General features: G+C 46.5%; 1 long non-coding RNA gene across 7 annotated transcripts in view; it reads right to left on the minus strand.

The window, feature by feature from the left end:
* The window catches only part of LOC113936919, a 121,772-nt gene that overhangs the window by 14,078 nt on the left and 89,279 nt on the right, over positions 1-18,415 (minus strand). For 5 of the 7 annotated variants that reach the window (XR_003524419.2, XR_003524421.2, XR_003524417.2 and 2 more), the window contains exon 7: positions 15,220-15,285. This is a non-coding gene — a long non-coding RNA (uncharacterized LOC113936919). Of the gene's footprint in view, positions 1-11,196; positions 11,691-15,219; positions 15,291-18,415 lie in introns of those variants that run through there. The other 2 variants (XR_003524420.1, XR_003524418.2) reach the window with 2 other exon arrangements.

Here is an 18,415-nt window from a genome sequence, read left to right on the forward strand (position 1 = left end):
AATAAATAAAATCATGAATGAAAGAGGAGAGGTCACAACCAACACCAAAGAAATACAAACAATTATAAGAACATAGTATGAGCAACTCTATGCCAGCAAATTAGATAACCTGGAAGAAATGGGTGCATTCCTAGAGATGTATCAACTACCAAAACTGAACCAGGAAGAAATAGAAAACCTGAACAGACCTATAACCACTAAGGAAATTGAAGCAGTCATCAAAAATCTCCCAACAAACAAAAGCCCAGGGCCAGATGGCTTCCCAGGGGAATTCTATCAAACATCTCAAGAAGAATTAATACCTATTCTCCTGAAACTGTTCCAAAAAATAGAAATGGAAGGAAAACTTCCAAACTCGTTTTATGAGGTCACCATTACCTTGATCCCCAAACCAGACAAAGATCCCATCAAAAAGGAGAATTAGAGACCAATATCCTTGATGAATATGGATGCAAAAATTCTCAACAAAATACTAGCCAATAGGATCTAACAGTACATTCAAATGATTATTCACCAAGACCAAGTGGAATTTATCCCTGGGCTGCAAGGTTGGTTCAACATCCACAAATCAATCAACATGATACAATACATGAATAAAAGAAAGAACAAGAACCATATGATCCTCTCAATAGATGCAGAAAAAGCATTTGACAAAGTACAGCACCCTTTCTTGATCAAAACTCTTCAGACTGTAGGGATAGAGGGTACATACCTCAATATCATAAAAGCCATCTATGAAAAACCCACAGCAAATATCATTCTCAATGGGGAAAAGCTGAGAGCTTTCCCCCTAAGGTCAGGAACACGGCAGGGATGTCCACTATCACCACTGCTATTCAACACAGTATTAGAAGTCCTAGCCACAGCAATCAGACAACAAAAAGAAATCAAAGGCATCCAAATTGGCAAAGAAGAAGTCAAACTCTCACTCTTTGCAGATGATATGACACTTTATGTGGAAAACCCAAAAGATTCCACCCCAAAACTGCTAGAACTCATACAGAAATTCAGTAAAGTGACAGGATATAAAATCAATGCACAGAAATCAGGGGCATTCCTATACACCAAAAAGACAGAAGAAAGAGAAATTAAGGAGTCGATCCCATTTACAATTGCACCCAAAACCATTAGATGCCTAGGAATAAATATAACCAAAGAGGCAAAGGATCTGTACTCAGAAAACTATAAAATACTCATGAAAGAAATTGAGGAAGACACAAAGAAATGGAAAAACATTTCATGCTCATGGATTGGAAGAACAAATATTATGAAGATGTCACTGCTACCATTTTTTTCAAAGAAATGGAACAAATAATCCTAAAATGTGTATAGAACCAGAAAAGACCCCGAATAGCCAGAGGAATGTTGAAAAAGAAAAGCAAAGCTGGTGGCATCACAATTCCGGACTTCAAGCTCTATTACAAAGCTGTAATCATCAAGACAATATGGTACTGGCACAAAAACAGACACATAGATCAATGGAACAGAATCGAGAGCCCACAAATGGACCCTCAACTCTATGGGCAACTGATCTTCGACAAAGCCAGAAAGAATATCCAATGGAAAAAAGACAGTCTCTTCAACAAATGGTGTTGGGAAAATTGGACAGCCACATGCAGAAGAATGAAACTGGACCGTTTCCTTACACCACACACAAAAATAGACTCAAAATGGTTGAAAGACCTCAATGTGAGACAGGAGTCCCTCAAAATCCTAAAGGAGAACACAGGCAGCAACCTCTTCGACCTCAGCCGCTGTAACTTCTTCCTAGAAACATCGCCAAAGGCAAGGGAAGCAAGGGCAAAAATGAACTATTGGGACTTCATCAAGATAAGAAAGCTTTTGCACAGCAAAAGAAACAATCCACAAAACCAAAAGACAACTGACAGAATGGGAGAAGATATTTGCAAATGACATATCAGATAAAGGGCCAGTATCCAAAATCTATAAAGAACTTATCAAACTCAACACCCAAAGAACAAATGATCCAATCAAGAAATGGGCAGAAGACATGAACAGACATTTTTCCAGATAAGACATCCAAATGGCCAACAGACACATGAAAATTGCTCAACATCGCTCGGCATCAGGGAAATCCAAATCAAAACCTCAATGAGATACCACCTCACACCAGTCAGAATGGCTAAAATTAACATGTCAGGAAACGACAGATGTTGGCGGGGATGCGGAGAAAGGGGAACCCTCCTGCACTGTTGGTGGGAATGCAAGCTGGTGCAACCACTCTGGAAAACAGTATGGAGGTTCCCCCAAAAGTTGAAAATAGAGTTACCATATGATCCAGCAATTGCACTACTGGGTATTTACCCCAAAGATACAAATGTAGGGATCCGAAGGGGTACGTGCACCCCAATGTTTATAGCAGCAATGTCCACAATAGCCAAACTGTGGTAAGAGCCAAGATGTCCATCAACAGATGAATGGATAAAGAAGAGGTGGTATATATATACAATGGAATATTATGCAGCCATCAAAATGAATGAAATCTTGCCATTTGCAATGACATGGACAGAACTGGAGGGTATTATGCTGAGCGAAATAAGTCAATCAGAGAAAGACATGTATCATATGACCTCATTAATATGAGGAATTCTTAATCTCAGGAACAAACTGAGTGTTGCTGGACTGGTGGGGGTGGGAGCGATGGGGTGGCTGGGCGATAGACATTGGGGAGGGTACGTGCTATGGTGAGCGCTGTGAATTGTGCAAGACTGTTGAATCACAGATCTGTACTTCTGAAACAAATAATGCAACATATGTTAAAAAAGAAAAAGAAGAAGATAGCAGGAGGGGAAGAATGAATGGGAGTAAGTCGGACGGGGAGATGAACCATGAGAGACGCTGGACTCTGAAAAACAAACTGAGGGTTCTAGAGGGGAGGAGGGTAGGGGGATGGGTTAGCCTGGTGATGGGTATTAAAGAGGGCACATTCTGCGTGGAGCACTGGGTGTTATGCACAAACAATGAATCATGGAACACTACATCAAAAACTAATGGTGTAATATATGGTGATTAACATAACAATAAAAAATTTTTATAAAAAGCCATTCAACAGAAAGCATCGAGATTTAGCATGAATAAATGCTTACCACAATATTGCAAAAGCTACCAGGGCCTCTAGCTATAATATTTTATTCAGTTCCACACGTCTGAAAGTTTTTCTTTTTTCCAGAGTGTTGCTGGAGTAGTGGGGGTTGGGAGGGATGGGGTGGCTGCGTGATGGACATTGGGGAGGGTATGTGCTATGGTGAACGCTGTGAATTGTGTAAGACTGTTGAATCACAGATCTGTACCTCTGAAACAAATAGTACATTATATGTTTAAAAAAGAAGAAGAAGAAGAAGATAGCAGGAAGGGAAAAATGAAGGGGAGGAAATCGGAGGGGGAGACGAACCATGAGAGACGATGGACTCTGAGAAACAAACTGAGGGTTCTAGAGGGGAGGGTGGTGGGGGATGGGTTAGCCTGGTGATGGGTATTAAAGAGGGCATGTACTGAATGGAGCACTGGGTGTTATGCACAAACAATGAATCATGGAACACTACATCAAAAACTAATGATGTAATGTATGGTGATTAACATAACATAATAAAAAAAAATCGAAAAAAAATAGAGCAGAGCCAAGCCTTGAAGCTTATCCTCTTACACAGTACAAGCTGCTATGGTGCATACATTTTTCCAAATTTAAAAACCTAGTTCCTGATGCCGTAAGATTCAGGGAGACAATATCGCACAAACCCTTAAGTTCACGGACACTTTCATTCCAAGAACTTCTTACTTATGACATGTCTTTCCATAGGAAGACTTCTAGTTCATATTTTCAAAAGTTTATTGGCAAGATGTCTAAAACTCCAGAACTTAAGGGTCCACTATTTTCCTTAAAATATCCATATGGAAATGGTATCAGCTAGGAAATAAGATTTTTGAGAAATTGGAAATTAATTTATATTTAATCTGGGGAATACTTTCCAGAGGGAAAACACAATCCTAAAGGTAAAACTCTGAGCTTTTTGGTGTAGGTGTGTGTGTGTGTTCATTTCTCCAAGAACTGTGGAGTTCCGCACAGATTGTAACCAGCTATTCCTCACCCCCATCTAGGAAGAGTGAGAAGCTAGTGGCTTGAACTGGAGTGAGAAGAATTTAAGTTCAATAGGAAGAAAGGAGGTCCTGACAATGAGGATTGTTAGGACATTAGCAGAGGTTGCCAAAGAGAGCTGTACCATCCTTCCCTGGAGGGCCTTACCATTTCTGTAGGTTCTCATCTCTGTGGGCGGGCTTAGGCTTGCCAACCCCCCCAAAAGCACCAGCTTAAGAGGAAAGCAATGAGACAACCCTCCAAGTACCCCCATCCCACACATCTTCTCCAGGACCACCTCAACGTCAAGCCAATTCCCATGCTCTTATTAAGAAAGGCCACAGCGTCCATTTGAGCAGTGACCCCCACAGTTAGCCATAGACTGAGCGTCTGTCACACAGAGGGCCAAAGCCCCGAGTGTTGTTCACCCTAACCATGTCAATGAGCTTCACCTGACAAAGCCATGGCTCAAATCCCTCAGTAGCATGTCCTCAGGGAGAAAGCCCAACAGACCCATCATGGTCTTCAAGCCCAGAAAAGGAGGAGTAGAGGGTGCTCCTGGCTCGCGATGCAATAGCCTCTCAAAATCTAACTACAGACAAGGCCAATCCAGCAACCTGGACCTCACAAGTGAGCGTCACCACCAACTTTCTTTTGGAACGCTTTTCAGATTCCCTCCCAGTCGCCTCTGAGTGAACTGAGCACCACACACACAGTGAGGACAAGATCTGGCTGTTTTTCTTCATCTGTGATTTTCCTTTGAATTTCATTTGATACTATCAGGTCCGGATCATTAACCTAAAGTTGTCAGAAATGGTAGAAGGTGGCAAGGGTTTGTTCTCCAATATTTTTCGGGATATAATCTCAGAGCTAAGATTGTATCTGGAAGAGATACAGATGAAGGAGGGTGAAGAAGCCTGTTGCTGCCCTCTTGGGGATGGAACCAAAGAAAAAGCTGGTCTGGGTTGGCTGCTTCGTACTGACCATCAGGGTCCCCACCACTGGGGCCTTCCAGTCCCATGAAGCCCAAGACCATGCAATGACAAAGAACCTTCTCCCACTGGCAGGAGGCACAAGACACACGTCCATGCTGGGAGGAGGGAGCAGCCCTCCCAAAACCCCTTAACCCACGGACAGAGGCAGACCTTTGTTTCTGGAATGCACATACAGCCTACCAACTTCCTCAAGAGCCTGGTGGCCATTTGAAGGGACCTTTCTTCACAGGTAGTTCTTTTTACTACTGTGCTTTTAACATGAAATATAACTCGGGGCGGGGGCAGAAACGTGTATGGTCTGCATAGATTTATGAATTACATATATAAATACACATGTATAGAATACTTTTCAGCGTCTACACGTATGCCCAAACTTCAAACACTCCTTTACTATTGCCCTCTTCACGAAAGACTTGCTGGGAAGGGATGGAAGGCCAGGGGAGGGGAATCTTGGCCAAGAGCAGCATTAAATGCAGAATCTGAAAATGTTCATGTTTTAAACACATTTTTGTGCACTAAGAACTAGTGAAGAGGGAGGGCAGACAGGGGGATTTTAGAGAAGAACGATCTCTCTCTCCATAAATATTAAAGAATAAACAAAGCAGAGGTAAGCACCAAAGCCCAACCCCAGAGCAGGAACACCAAACAGAGATCCATGGTTGACTTCTAGCTGCTAGAGAAGTGGAGATAGAGGGGACCTATCATTTGGCTGAGGATTTAGGAGCATTCCAAGAAGTACGAACAGCACAGGAAGGAGGACTAACAACATGACTTCCAGGTGGGATTTCCTTCTCCACTAACGACTTATCAAAGAGTGAAAAGGGAACGTCACGCTAGACCCTTCCTTAAGGATGTGTGTGGATAGGAGAGAAGTGTGTGTCTCTTTGACTCATTACTGGGGCACTAGCTGGATGCACATGACCTCAGATGTCACAGCTCTAGGGTGAGCTTCTGTCTAGAGCTCATCCTGGGCCCCAGGCTGCCAGGGTCGGCCACAGCTGGCGGACCAGCTCACCCCCGAAGGAGTGAGTGTGCATTCAAAAGGCCCCCACAACCTGAACTAAGGGTTTTGTACCTGAAATTATTAGATGAAGTGTCGTCTTGTTAAAGCTTGAGGACCGTACGCTGCTTGTCACTGTTTTAGAGGAAAGATAAGATATTCCAGGTGCGTGGAGTATACCACTTGAATGCAAGAAGAGGGCTCATTTGATTTACAAATAGCCCATGAATTTAGCACTAGCCTCGCCCTCCACCCAGTACCTCTTCCTTGAGCTACTCCCAAACTCCTATTCCTCCGCTGAAGTGCCCAAAAAGAGCAGAAAATAAAATCACTGAAAATCAAGAACTATGGAAGAGGCAATAGGCTATAATATAATGGATTCTGTTCTCAGAATCCAAAGATTGGGGTTCAAAAACCATCTCCAGGGGTGCCTGGGTGGTTCAGTCGGTTGAGCATCGGACTCTTGATTTCGCCTCAGGCCATGATCTCTGGATGGTGAGATGGAGCCCTGTGTCGGGCTCTCTGCTGGGTCTGAAGCCTTACCGATCAGACAGACAGTGAATTAACACATATTTTGTGTATTATATGTATTATATACTGCATTCTTACAATAATATTTTTCCTTAATTTTTTTTTTTTTTTTTTGGTATTTCTAGGCTACGCGGTTGGTTGGCCAGTTTTTTCAAATTGCTGCGGATCTCCACAAAATGTCCAATACACTTATTGAAAAAAAAGTCCACATGTCAGTTCAATTTCATGTTATTCAAGCATCCCCTGTACTCCCTGCCCTCACAGGACTTCGCGGTGGGGCTTAGATGAGGTGAAGCACTTGACAGCCCCCTCCCAGGCCCTGTCCCTATACACAGTGCTCCGTGAATGTTTATGGCAAAGTGCTGGCGACCCATCTGCTAAAGCCATACATACTCCTTACCGAAATCAGCGGATTTGACCCCTAAACAGTCTGCACCAGCCTGTAGAAGAGAAGGCAATATCCTCATCTCTTCTTGGAGGCCACACTCTTTGCATTTTCCCTGGGGAACATGTTGTTTGTGGGAGAACCTGGAGCTGCTCCCCTGAAAACAGCTCCCCGGGGCCTCTGAAGCCAAGGCCGAGGGAAGTGCTACCAGAAGGCAGAGCAGCTGTGGCTTCAAAGTGGGAGGATGAGCCCCTTGTTCTCAACTCACAACCTGCTGCCTGCCTGGAATTTCTCTAGCGAGAGATCAAACCCCTCAGGCCACAGTTGGAGGAAAAGATGAGAACACCAGACTCCTCTCCTAACCGAGAGTGCAGAGAGGACAGACCCCATCTGGTTGGAGCATCCCGGTGACCTGTGCCCGAGACAGAGCCTCGCACAAGGTGCTCCTCGGGTGTTGATGAATGTGTGCAGGCACTGACTGAGGACTGAGTCTGGTGGCACCTGGAAGTCCCAGGCACAGAGGGAAGAAGCAGGTGCTTGGGGGGGCTGCATGGAGCCTGCGGATGCCACTGTGCCCACACAGACCCGAAGTCGGAATGGCCGATGGAGCACCTGTTGCTGAGCTCTCCATCCCCTGACTCGGCTCAGCCTCACATCACGCAGTGTTCGTCTTCTGCTCCGCAGACAGCCGCCTGCTCGCACCCTCCGGAGCCTCGCTCCGATCTGGGCACACAGCTCTGCAACAAGTGCCACGGAGTGAAAGCGAGAACATGTCAGCCTTGAGGAGCTGGGAATGCTTGAACAGGCAGACGGGAAGCACCTCAACAGTGACTTTTTGGATGGGGGGTAAGCCAAGTGCCTCAGGCACACCTGTGCACCATCAGGGGGCAGCTCCTCTTCTGGATGAGGGGGTGGCACCCCCTCCCCACACCCTCTGCACTCAGCGTCCTCCCCAGCGCAATCTCAGTCAGCGTCGTGGCCCTCATCTGTGTGTCTCTGTCTCTCTCATCCCCCCTCCGGGTCCCTCCCCTTTCCCCATCCCTGTCTCTCTCCTCAGTCCCTCCCTCCTATTTGACTTTCCAAGTGTGTCCCTGGTCTGGTCCTCCCCCTGCCCCTGGAGATAGGCCTTCACAATGCCTTGTCCAGTTTGCCTCTGCACCCTCCAGACTGGTCTTTTGGCCACAGCTCAGCGCCCTCCACCCTTCTGTCTCCTAACTCATATACCGAAACCTCTCCAAAGTTTTCCTCCTGAAACACAAACCTAACAGCATCTTCCCCCCCATTGCGAACTCACCCATGAGGGCCCCCACCGGCTCTGGGTGCTGCTTCTCCAAGCCTGGCTCCCCCGCCCCCCGCCCCAGGTTACAGGGCGCTGACTGTCTGAGCGCTCACAACCGCCAGGGTCCCACGAAGCTCTTTCCATTAAACTCCCCCACTGAAGCCTCAGCACATGGGCACTGCCATCTCTGTCTTCGGAGGGAGGAAGCCAAGATCTGGAGGTCTCCATCACGTGTAGCTGGGAAGCAGCAGAGCAGGAGTCTCGGCTAGATGGGCCGTCCCACTGGCACTGCCTTCCCCACCTATACCCAGCAATCGGGGTCACTTAGAAGGTTTAAGTCCCTCACGGCCCACCCCAGAGCCAAGGGGAAGGGGTTTCTCAAGGCTTCCCCATAACTGAAGCAAGCATCACTAGGGAGCTTTCTTGCGAATCACTGTCCTTCTTACAAGGCTGGATACCCTGAAGCTAAAGATCATTTCGTGTGCCCAGCTCTAAGCGAGACCTATCGCTCACGGAGGCTTAACTGAATCAAGTAGCAGTCCGATCAATGAATGAGTGGCTTAGTGAATGTCATGCTTTCACGTGGTCACATTTCTCTGTCTCTTCCGTAAAAAACTCAATTTATTTGCCTGGCCATGTCAGAAATTTCGGAAGTGAGTTTACTGCTTATGGAATATTATCAGAAAGAGTCTAAATTCCCATCATTTGCGGATAGGATCACCGTTACAATAGAAGAGTGTGTTTTTATCATTGTTGTTGGCCAGTGTTGTTTCCTGTGGGATGTCACCATGCTTGAATTTTAAGCAGATGGGTATGGGCTCCATTCATAATTTCCCTGATTTAGGAAAAATCATTTTCACAGGCGGGGACAGTACACCTGCCGACTGCCAGGGCCCAGCAGCAGCTTTGGTCCTGGCACAGGTGAAAGTGATTTTACTTCACCGGTGATGTCTCCACAAGCTGCCTGTGCACTTGGTCCCGGTGACAACGGGGCAGAGGATGAAGCCGGGGCTCACCCTTCTTGGGGCGGGGGGACACTGAGATTCCTGGGCATCGTACCAACTCAGCCATATGTCACCACAGAAAGTAACTGCTTTTTCCATATATGATCATAACTAATGTTGCAAAGCCTGTTTTGCCTGGATCCTTTTACAGGACCTATGCAAAATATGCTGTGAGCTTTCACTCCAGATTTCTTCCTTAGGATGAATGGCTCTGCACACACACACGGGAACAAGCTCTTATTCTGTTCATCAGGAGTGATAATTATTCCATAGGCTAATTCCCCGAGTGTTAGTTGCATGGGGTGAGGTTCTGGCTCATAAACAGCAGCTGATGGAAACGGGGATCCTAATGGCCAAATACATCCTAATGTTCTCCTTTTAATTCTTTCATTTTTTTTCCTGTCTTTACCTTTTAGAAAATGTTAATGTATTCCTGATGAATTCAGTGTGAAAAAAAATATGTTTATCAGCTTGGGTTTAAAATTTTTATTCATAATAAGAATATAGTAGCACCGCCAACACTTCCCAAAGTCAATCCTGGAAACTCTGGCAGCGTCTCAGGGCATCCTAAGCGAGATGACCGCACAGAAGAGTTACAAGTCAGGAATTCGGATGCCAACACCAGACGCCAGGGTCTCTGAATCAGGTATGGGCGCTTTGTTCTTGCCAGGCGTGGTGTCGAGGAAAGCATGCTCTGGTGGCAGATAACCCTGCAAGATGTCATTCGGTAACTGTGGAAGTTGTGCCTTTAGCCAGGGCCAAATAGATGATAAGGTTGTCGCTGTTAACAGGTGCTAGCTATTTGGAGCAAACCCCACTTCCGCTTGCGAAATCCAGCCACTGAATTTCCCGATCACATTTCCCCGCGTCTATCAGTGGCAGTGAGGGAAGGCGAGCTCCGTGGCCCTTCCCCGCTCAGCCTCCGATCCTCGGTGCCTGAATATCCACCAGGCCCTCGGTGTCCTCCGACGGCTGAGCCCCAGCCACCTGCGAGCGGATGTCGCCCCCCTACACCCCCAGCCCGGCTGGCACGGTGTCTGACACGGAGCCCACCTCCGCAGCTGAACTGCTCTCCCCTACGTGACTGCACGCAGAAGCCGGCGGCTTCCACGGCTGCATCCAGAGCCACAGCTGGGTTCTTTAGTTTGTTGTGAAAAGAATTCCAGCATGACACAGCTCCTCTCAGTACAAAGAAGTGCTGGAGCACTGGGGGGAGGGCGGGGGGGGATGCCCCTGAAAACAGCCGGGCCCCCAGTCTGCTCCTCTCCACGGTAAACAGACCGTGCGGGCACTACCGGGCCGCGACGCATGTCCTGGCCGCCGGGGCGCCTCGAACGCCTCCTGGGCGTCTGGAGCAAACAGTGCCACTCGCTCTGTGGTCAGATCGGGGACAGCCAGTCCTCCCGTTGTTTGATTTCTAAACTTGCCTCCACCTCCCCGAGGCCTCTGAGAGCTCAGGGCTTGCAAATCAACACAACATTTAATTAACTGCACATTAAAGTTTCCATCTTTCAAGGAAGGGAATTAGGGACAGTTCCCTTTCTGAAGCAGTCATTAATGAAAATATAAATTCTAAAGCCTCCCGAGTTCCGGGTGGTCCCCCCGACTAGACATGGTTGCCCGCCGGGACTCTCTGGGTTGGGCCAGTTCCTTTCCATAAGCTGCAGGTCCAGGGTCCCCTTCCAGGCAAACACTGTTAACCCTCCGAGCTCCAGTCTTGGTTTTGCCACACCCCAGAGCCCTCTGAATTATCCTCAAGAGTTTTCAGGAAATACTCAAAAATGTTGCTATTGATACTGAGTTGTGAGCGCTTTCTTATTAAAATGAAAGATGTGGAGAAAGCACTGTTAAGAGAGAGGCAAGAGACATGAATAATAATAATTAAATACTGTCTGCCGTCCACGGAATGGATGGAAGCTACTGTCACTCCCTGAGAACGACAGAGGCACACGGACCACCAGAGAGGAGGAAAATAGCACAGTCCGCTTGACTTTAGGGAGATGGGCAGACAGACTAGAAGATACCTAGGGCAACTCCCCCCAAACAGGCTGGATCTCCGTGACACCAAAATTACCTGACGGTTCAGGCTAAGACCACACACACATACCCCAGCCCCGACACACACACACAGACCAGAGGTCACAAACCACAGTGAGTGAGAAGTGCATTATTCAGGAGTCGGGGATGCTGGCCCCGCTTCTACCACGAACCCAGTCCCACAAGCCCACTCTGCTTCTCTGCTTACCCTTCTCCTCAGCTGAAGAACAATGCAACTCACACCATGGCCAAATCACCAGCAGCGCTATTAGAATGCATCGCCGTGTCTGTCTAAAAAAGGCTTGTCTGGCAATGCCCGGTTTTGTTATTTCTCAGTATCTGTGTCTCCTCCCGATATTAAGAAGTCTGAGAAAAAAGCAGTGGATCTTATTTAATTTTCTACTACACATTCTGCTTATTTATTTAGTTTATGCTCATCCGTCATTTCTACGGCATGCCAGGGACCGTGCTAGCGTCAAGATATAGATGCTGGCCTTGCCCTTCTGGAGGAGGCAAACAAATAACTAAACAGGTAAACGAACTAATTATAAATTATAATTAGTGTTAGGCAGGGAAAATCATCAGCGCCTAAGATAGCAAATGATGGAGAAGAGCAACTTCAAAGTGGGCGTGTGAGGACGGCTTCTGTGGAGGGGACATTCAAGGTGAGTCGCAGAAGGAAGGCAAGGAGCTAGCTCTGCAACCAGCGGTCCTGGCACATGGCAGACACACAACTGGGGCTTCTTGATTTGCTGAGCAGTGTTTATAAAGTAGATCTCATAAATTCAAACTGGTAAGAAAATCTAATCAAAATATACTTCGGATAGACAAAAGCAACCGGGAAGTGAGTTCTTCACTTTCCAGGACGAGGTAGAGCGTGGTGTGGACAAGGGGCTCCTTTTCCCTCATGGGCTCACCGAAGCCGGCGAAACACTCTCTGGGCTCTGCGCTTGCTTACCCTCTGCCTCGTCCTCTGATTCTTACTTCAGATCTCTACTCAGCGCTGGTACAGTGACCCATACACCAGAGGATGCTAGGTTCTCATCCACCATTCCTTTCAACTCGTCATTTCTCTCTGGTCTTTGGATTTCCTCACCAGTGTGGCATCACGCAGAAGACGGCATCTCAATTCCTTACCTTTTGTTCCCTGAAGTCGCCTGTGCCATCACCCCCTATCACGAGAAGGCAAGGGAGGTGGACGCGGTCATCAGACCCCACAGTGGGTCACTCAAGTGTGCCCATCTTGTGATGGAGGAGTGAACTGGACTCTTGCAGACTGCTCGGCCACTTGGCTCTCCCAGTGCCCATCACCAAGCCCCCGCTCTTCTCTCCCTGCTTCATGGTTGTGGGGCTGGGACACATTCTCCTGCTCCCTTTCGTCTCTGTCCAAAGGTGAACTTAGGTGGAGACTGAGAGATAAGAACTATCTTGTGAGGTAGATTTTCCTGACCAGACTCTTGACAGACACACTCACCCTGGGGGTAAGTGCTTCTCCTATTACTTAACCAATAACTACTGCCCATGTGCCCAGGGCCCTGTAATGTGCACCCAGGGCCCTGTAATGTGCACCCAGAGGTGGAAGACGGGAGACGAAAACATCTGTATCTCTGTTACCTGATGTGCACAAGCAAGATCGGGAGGCAAGATGCACCTAGCCACCCCTTGAAATTGTCTGATGTCATTGACTGCCTTCCTCCCCTCTTTCCTCCTTTCTGCCCTTCACCATTTGGGGGGGAGAAGCCCTGTATTACCCCCTTTGGGCCACACCTATGATGACAAACCCAGTCCTGACTCTCAAAATCCCAGTTGAGTGGGGATCCCTGAACAGATAGTGCCGCGACAGGGACAGAGGGGTCACTACTGTGAAACAGAGGTGGGCCGTGGTATAGAGGGAACACAGTCCATGGCCCCATTACTAACCCAATGGAGGGGGAAGATGGAAGGCTTCTTAGAAGAGCAAACCCCAGAGTCAACTTTTAAATAGGACTGGTGCTTGGGAAACAAAGGAAAGCTCAGGAGATGCTACATCAAGAAGCACATTACTGAGGGTATAGTCCTTTTTGCAGGTCGGTGGCTCGGTGAAATGGATTCTGATGAGTGAGCCAAGACCAAGGAAGGCCCTCACCTCCACCCTGAGAGTCTAATCAGCAGGTCTGTGTTACGGATCCAGAATCCACTTGTTTGTCTCACTTCTCTAATAGGGTATGTAGGAGGCGTCAGATTATTTCAATCTTGTAACAGTTCTTCAAGAATCAGGGAACTGCTCCACCCCATCAAAACCATTAGCAGGGATCAGCCACTCCAATGAGTATGGCACCTCTAGGTCATTCAGACCCAGGAATGGAACCCCAATGGTCAGCCAAATGCTTTCTGCTACAAAATTTTGATGGACAATACTTCCTTAGCCTGGGCCAACATTTAATTTGTGTTGTGATGGAACACTTTTCAATTGTCAATGACAAAAGGCAATATTTCCAATATTCCTTGAGAATAGGCTTCAAAGGTTTCAGCTCTTCTTTAAAAAGCTCTTCAGCTTTATTTTGACGTGGCAGAAAAGTTTTGCACGCATCCTCGCATCCACTGTTGTGACAGCTGCATTTAATGAGTGCAAAATGATCAGAAAAACATCCTTTGCTGTGGGTTGCCAGTTGGTGACAGGGGAGAGGTGATGCTGTAATCAGAGCAGGGAAGTCACGCACACATCTGCTGAGGCAAAATTTCTGCCTGTCTGGTCTACACCACGCAGCTCAGTGCATGGCCTCGAAGCCAGATAAGACTTGTGGACCCACATCCAACAGACGCCTTCTCCAAACGGCAGGGTAAGACTCCATTGGGCCACATCAGGCCATTGTTGCTGGAGTTTCATTCAGGTATCTTTCTAAATCTTCCCCATTTTTATCTTACTGAAAGATCTTTCTGGCTAATCTAACATATTTATAATTAACAAACTCATGAGGGGGAGGAAAAGGCAAACTTCAAGTAATTCATGTGTAAAGGCCCAAATCAGAAAATGAAGGTCTTCCTTTCAATATGGATAGTCATAGTAGATTAAATTATCGCTCAACAAATACTCACTTCCCCACCCCCGCCCCACAACACACTCACAACTGACCTTCACGGGAAGAATTTACTGTCTTACCCCACCGGTGTTGAGCTTGACAATAGGACTTCCTTTGGCCAATGAAAGATGGGCAGACATGACCCAACGCCTATTTGGAGCCTAGGCTGTAAGGCATTGCACGTTTACACTCACTCCCCTGAGAGCCTCCATTTCACCTTGAAAAGATCATGAGCCAGATAATTGTCAGATGACCCTTGCAGAATGAGAGTCAGATGAAACAGAATGGAACTGAACTGCAGCATGAAGGAGTTGTTCCAACTGGCCCACGCACCTGCAGAGTCCACCCACAGGAGAGTCGCCTACCTGAACCCAGCCTCGATCAGCCAAGCCACAGCTGACCTGCAGCCCAGGAAGCATGAGCGTAAATGGTGGTTAATTTCAGTCATTGAGATTTGGAGCTGTTTGTTATTCAGCATCATTGTGTTGTTTTGGAAGCTTTTCAGAGAGATCACCAACAATGTATGCCTGATTGTGGGCTAGAAAAAATATTCCAGCTGTGCTAGATCCTGATAGCTCCACTGACATGGTGTAAGGGAAAGCAGATGGAGCAAATACCCAAGCCAATCAATCCTATTTATGCAAGGCACGATGAATAACAACGCCACACTTAACTGCGTTTTTTACCTTTTGGTTCCGTGTTGGGGTCATGGAGTTGTACTTACTATTAATGGAGGTACAACTTCAGTAGGGTTTCCAAAGGTTTCCCGTAGCCCCGACATTCTTTAATGGTTGCTACCTTCTCACACCTTATAGGGGAAAATTAAAAGTACCTACCTGTGTCGACGTCTTCATCTGGAGTCCCTGTTTCATTTCCCCACGGCTCCATTTCCAATCTTCTCTCTTCCCTCAGTCATGGAAAGATAGCAAAAACAAACCATCACACTGAACCATTATGACAATTTACTCTTGAGGGGAGAATCCTGTGGGTGTCTAAAAGCTTACTGTAAGTTATATTTGCTTAATTTATGCTTCTACTGACAAATAATTAGGGCAGCAATTAATTTCAAAATGCAAATGTGCAATGGGTCTCACTGTTTTGTTTTGTTTTGTTTTAAATATTCTTTGTCCTCAGTTCTACTTGTGTTAGAGTCTTAATGGATTTAGTTTAGCAAAGGAATGAAATTATTTTTTCTAATGCTTTATTTACTTGATTGAATCGGACTTTTTATCAAATATTGACTACAAATGTTTGTTCAAGATCATATGCTGTAGAATTTAATAGAAATAAAAACCTGTGGTGCAGACCATCATTTTTTACGTGTCTTGTGTGTAATCTATCTGAATGATGAATCAATGACAGGCAGGAGATGTTTATAGCAATCTGCCTCTCTATATGGACCAGCTGCTGTTTCCTGGTAAGAGGAAAATTTTCTTATTATCACTGAAAAGGTCACAAAGATATTCTTTGAGAAGAGAAAACTTTCCACCTGTAAACACGAGGAAAATTAGCTTTTATTCCTTTTACATCCTGCAGTGCTGGGAAGATTGGGAACATAGATAAAGGTCCACTGAATGCTCCTCTCCTCTGCTCATTTATTTCATATCTCCTGATGCCTCATGTACGCGAAGGCGCCTCTCCCTTCTAGATTCACCAGCACCTGCTCTGGCTCACAGCGTGCTGGCAAAGTCAGACATGAAAAAACCTCTGTATATTTTGTCATCATACTCCCTAGTGTCATTTTATATTCCTATTTATAATCTTTCTCCTCAACTAGAATGTGAGCCCCATGAGGGCAGGAACTGGGTCTATATCCTCACCATCCGAGCAGGTCCTACCACAAGGGAGACCCTCCATAAATATCTGGAGGTGTTGAAAGAAGAAAAATGATATTGTAGAACCATGAAGAGGATGACATGGGAGGTCAAAGGAGAGACGCCCTTCTCAGCATAGAATGTGGTGGAAAGTAGATTGCTCAGAAAGGTACTGAGGAAGAGGTGAGGATGGAAGCAGGGGGTCTCCAAGAGCAGATATGCAGGAGGTTGCCCAACGAGCGATGTTAGGAGCACACAGCAGGTGTAAAGCCATGGAGGAAGAAGTGATCTGGGCAGGTTTGGGAATACCAGGGTTTTTCCCTGGAGCACGGAATCCCCTGGGGAATGGCAGGAACTATGGTGAGACAGGTAGGGAGACCCCCAGAGACATCATCTTATACCAGGATGAGGAGCTTCATCTTTATCTGTAATCAGTGTTGACTGCTGATTGATTGAAACTTCTAGATGCCAAATTACTAATTAGTGTGAACAGGGAAGAAACAGAGTTGTCCACTTTGGGCAGAAAGCTGAGCCCTCTCTGATGCCGAATCTGAATGCTTCTCCACTGATAGGTGACTTGGCTTGAGGGTACAGCCAAGGCCTAATCAACTAACTCGAAACGAGTACTTGGTCACGGACCACATGAGGCAGATGTAGCGTGATTTTTCTGCCGTTATCTAAATATTTAAAGGGAAACCAGCATTTTGGTTTGAATGACAATGCTCTATGTGCTTCAGGTACACATTCAAGGTAAATTTTAAAACAAGGACCTTTAAGACTGAACATTATTCATGTAAAAAGGGTCTGTTTTAGAACAATATCAAAGTTATTTGCCTCTCTTTTCACCCATGTAAGAAAATATCTCATCTACCATAAACTAATGAAAGACCATCACACAGGTCGGTTTTCTGGATTGCTCTCTTTTGTTTCAATGGACTTTTCTGGTTTATTGGGGGGAAACTCCATTAAATGGAGCCCGTATGCAGACACAATCACTTGCCTTCTGCCTGCCTCAGGTTGAGGTCGTCAGTAAGTGGTAGCAGAGGCCACTTCTAATCTAATTGTGAATTCCTGTCAAGTATACAGACTTCAGCCCAGGGATGACAAGGATTTTTGAACTTCAAAAAAAGGGGGGGGGGGGGGGCGGGGAGGAATCACAATAAATATTTCATTGTCTAGTCAACCCAATTTGCTAAGCCTGATTATCTCGTTCAGCCCCCAGAGATTGCTACAGGAAGCCTCCCCAGATGTTCTCCTTCCAGCCAAAATTACCACTGGATGTCAGGGAGGTGGCCCAGCAACAGCATTCTGGAAGCCCAGCTGTCGAGGAAGAGAGAGAAGAGGGAGGGTCTCACCCACTGCGGGAGAAGCCTGCACGTCACTGGCCACCCTGCCAGGCCACTTAACCGGTTCCTCAACTGGGCTAATTGACCAATGATTGACCAAGCCTTTCTGCCCGGGTTTATACTCTGTGGCAAATTGCCATGGTCAGAGAACACGTGCATGGAGAGTTCCTGAAGCAGCGGGGAGCTAATTACCCCCACTTCCCTAAGTCAACAGAAATCCTGAAAAGATGATGTGGAGCAAACAAATATTGGGCAAGAGCCTGACAAGCCCTTCGGGGGTCCTTTCTGGGGACCCCACACTCCCACTTCTCTTTCCGAGCAATACAGCCCCGTGGTTTTCTGTAACCATGGGGCCCCGCATGCTATTGTTATTTCTTGTCAGCATAACTTTCTAAATTCATTTTACTGATTATGTTTCAGGTACTGGCACCTGTAGTAGGACTATATTTAGGACTTGAGTTTGTCCTTCTACCTAGCACACTTAAACCCCCTCAGTTCCTTGGACGTGATCACGGCGGCTGCACCCACACCTAATCTGTCTCCAGAAAAGAGCTTGGATGTAACAGGGAATAAGACAGAAACTAAGACCCTTACGAGAGATTATCTTGCCACAAACTAGCCCCTTGGAGCCGGACCAGTCAAGCAAAGATTCCTGAAGGAGCTATTCCAGAAGAATTCCTGCTTATGGCTTGCGGAAGCTACAAAGCCAAGATTTTAAAGGTAAATTTGATACTCTCAGAGCTTGGCTGCATAAAATAGGGAGCACAGTAAGCTCGTGACTCCATCTGATGGGCAGAAAACCCAGGTTCACACAGGAAATTAGAATGAGGTAAACATAACACTTCAGAGAACTCAGCCGATTCCCACTTGCT

This window comes from Zalophus californianus, chromosome 8 (assembly GCF_009762305.2).
Source record: "Zalophus californianus isolate mZalCal1 chromosome 8, mZalCal1.pri.v2, whole genome shotgun sequence".
Taxonomy (NCBI): domain Eukaryota; kingdom Metazoa; phylum Chordata; class Mammalia; order Carnivora; family Otariidae; genus Zalophus; species Zalophus californianus.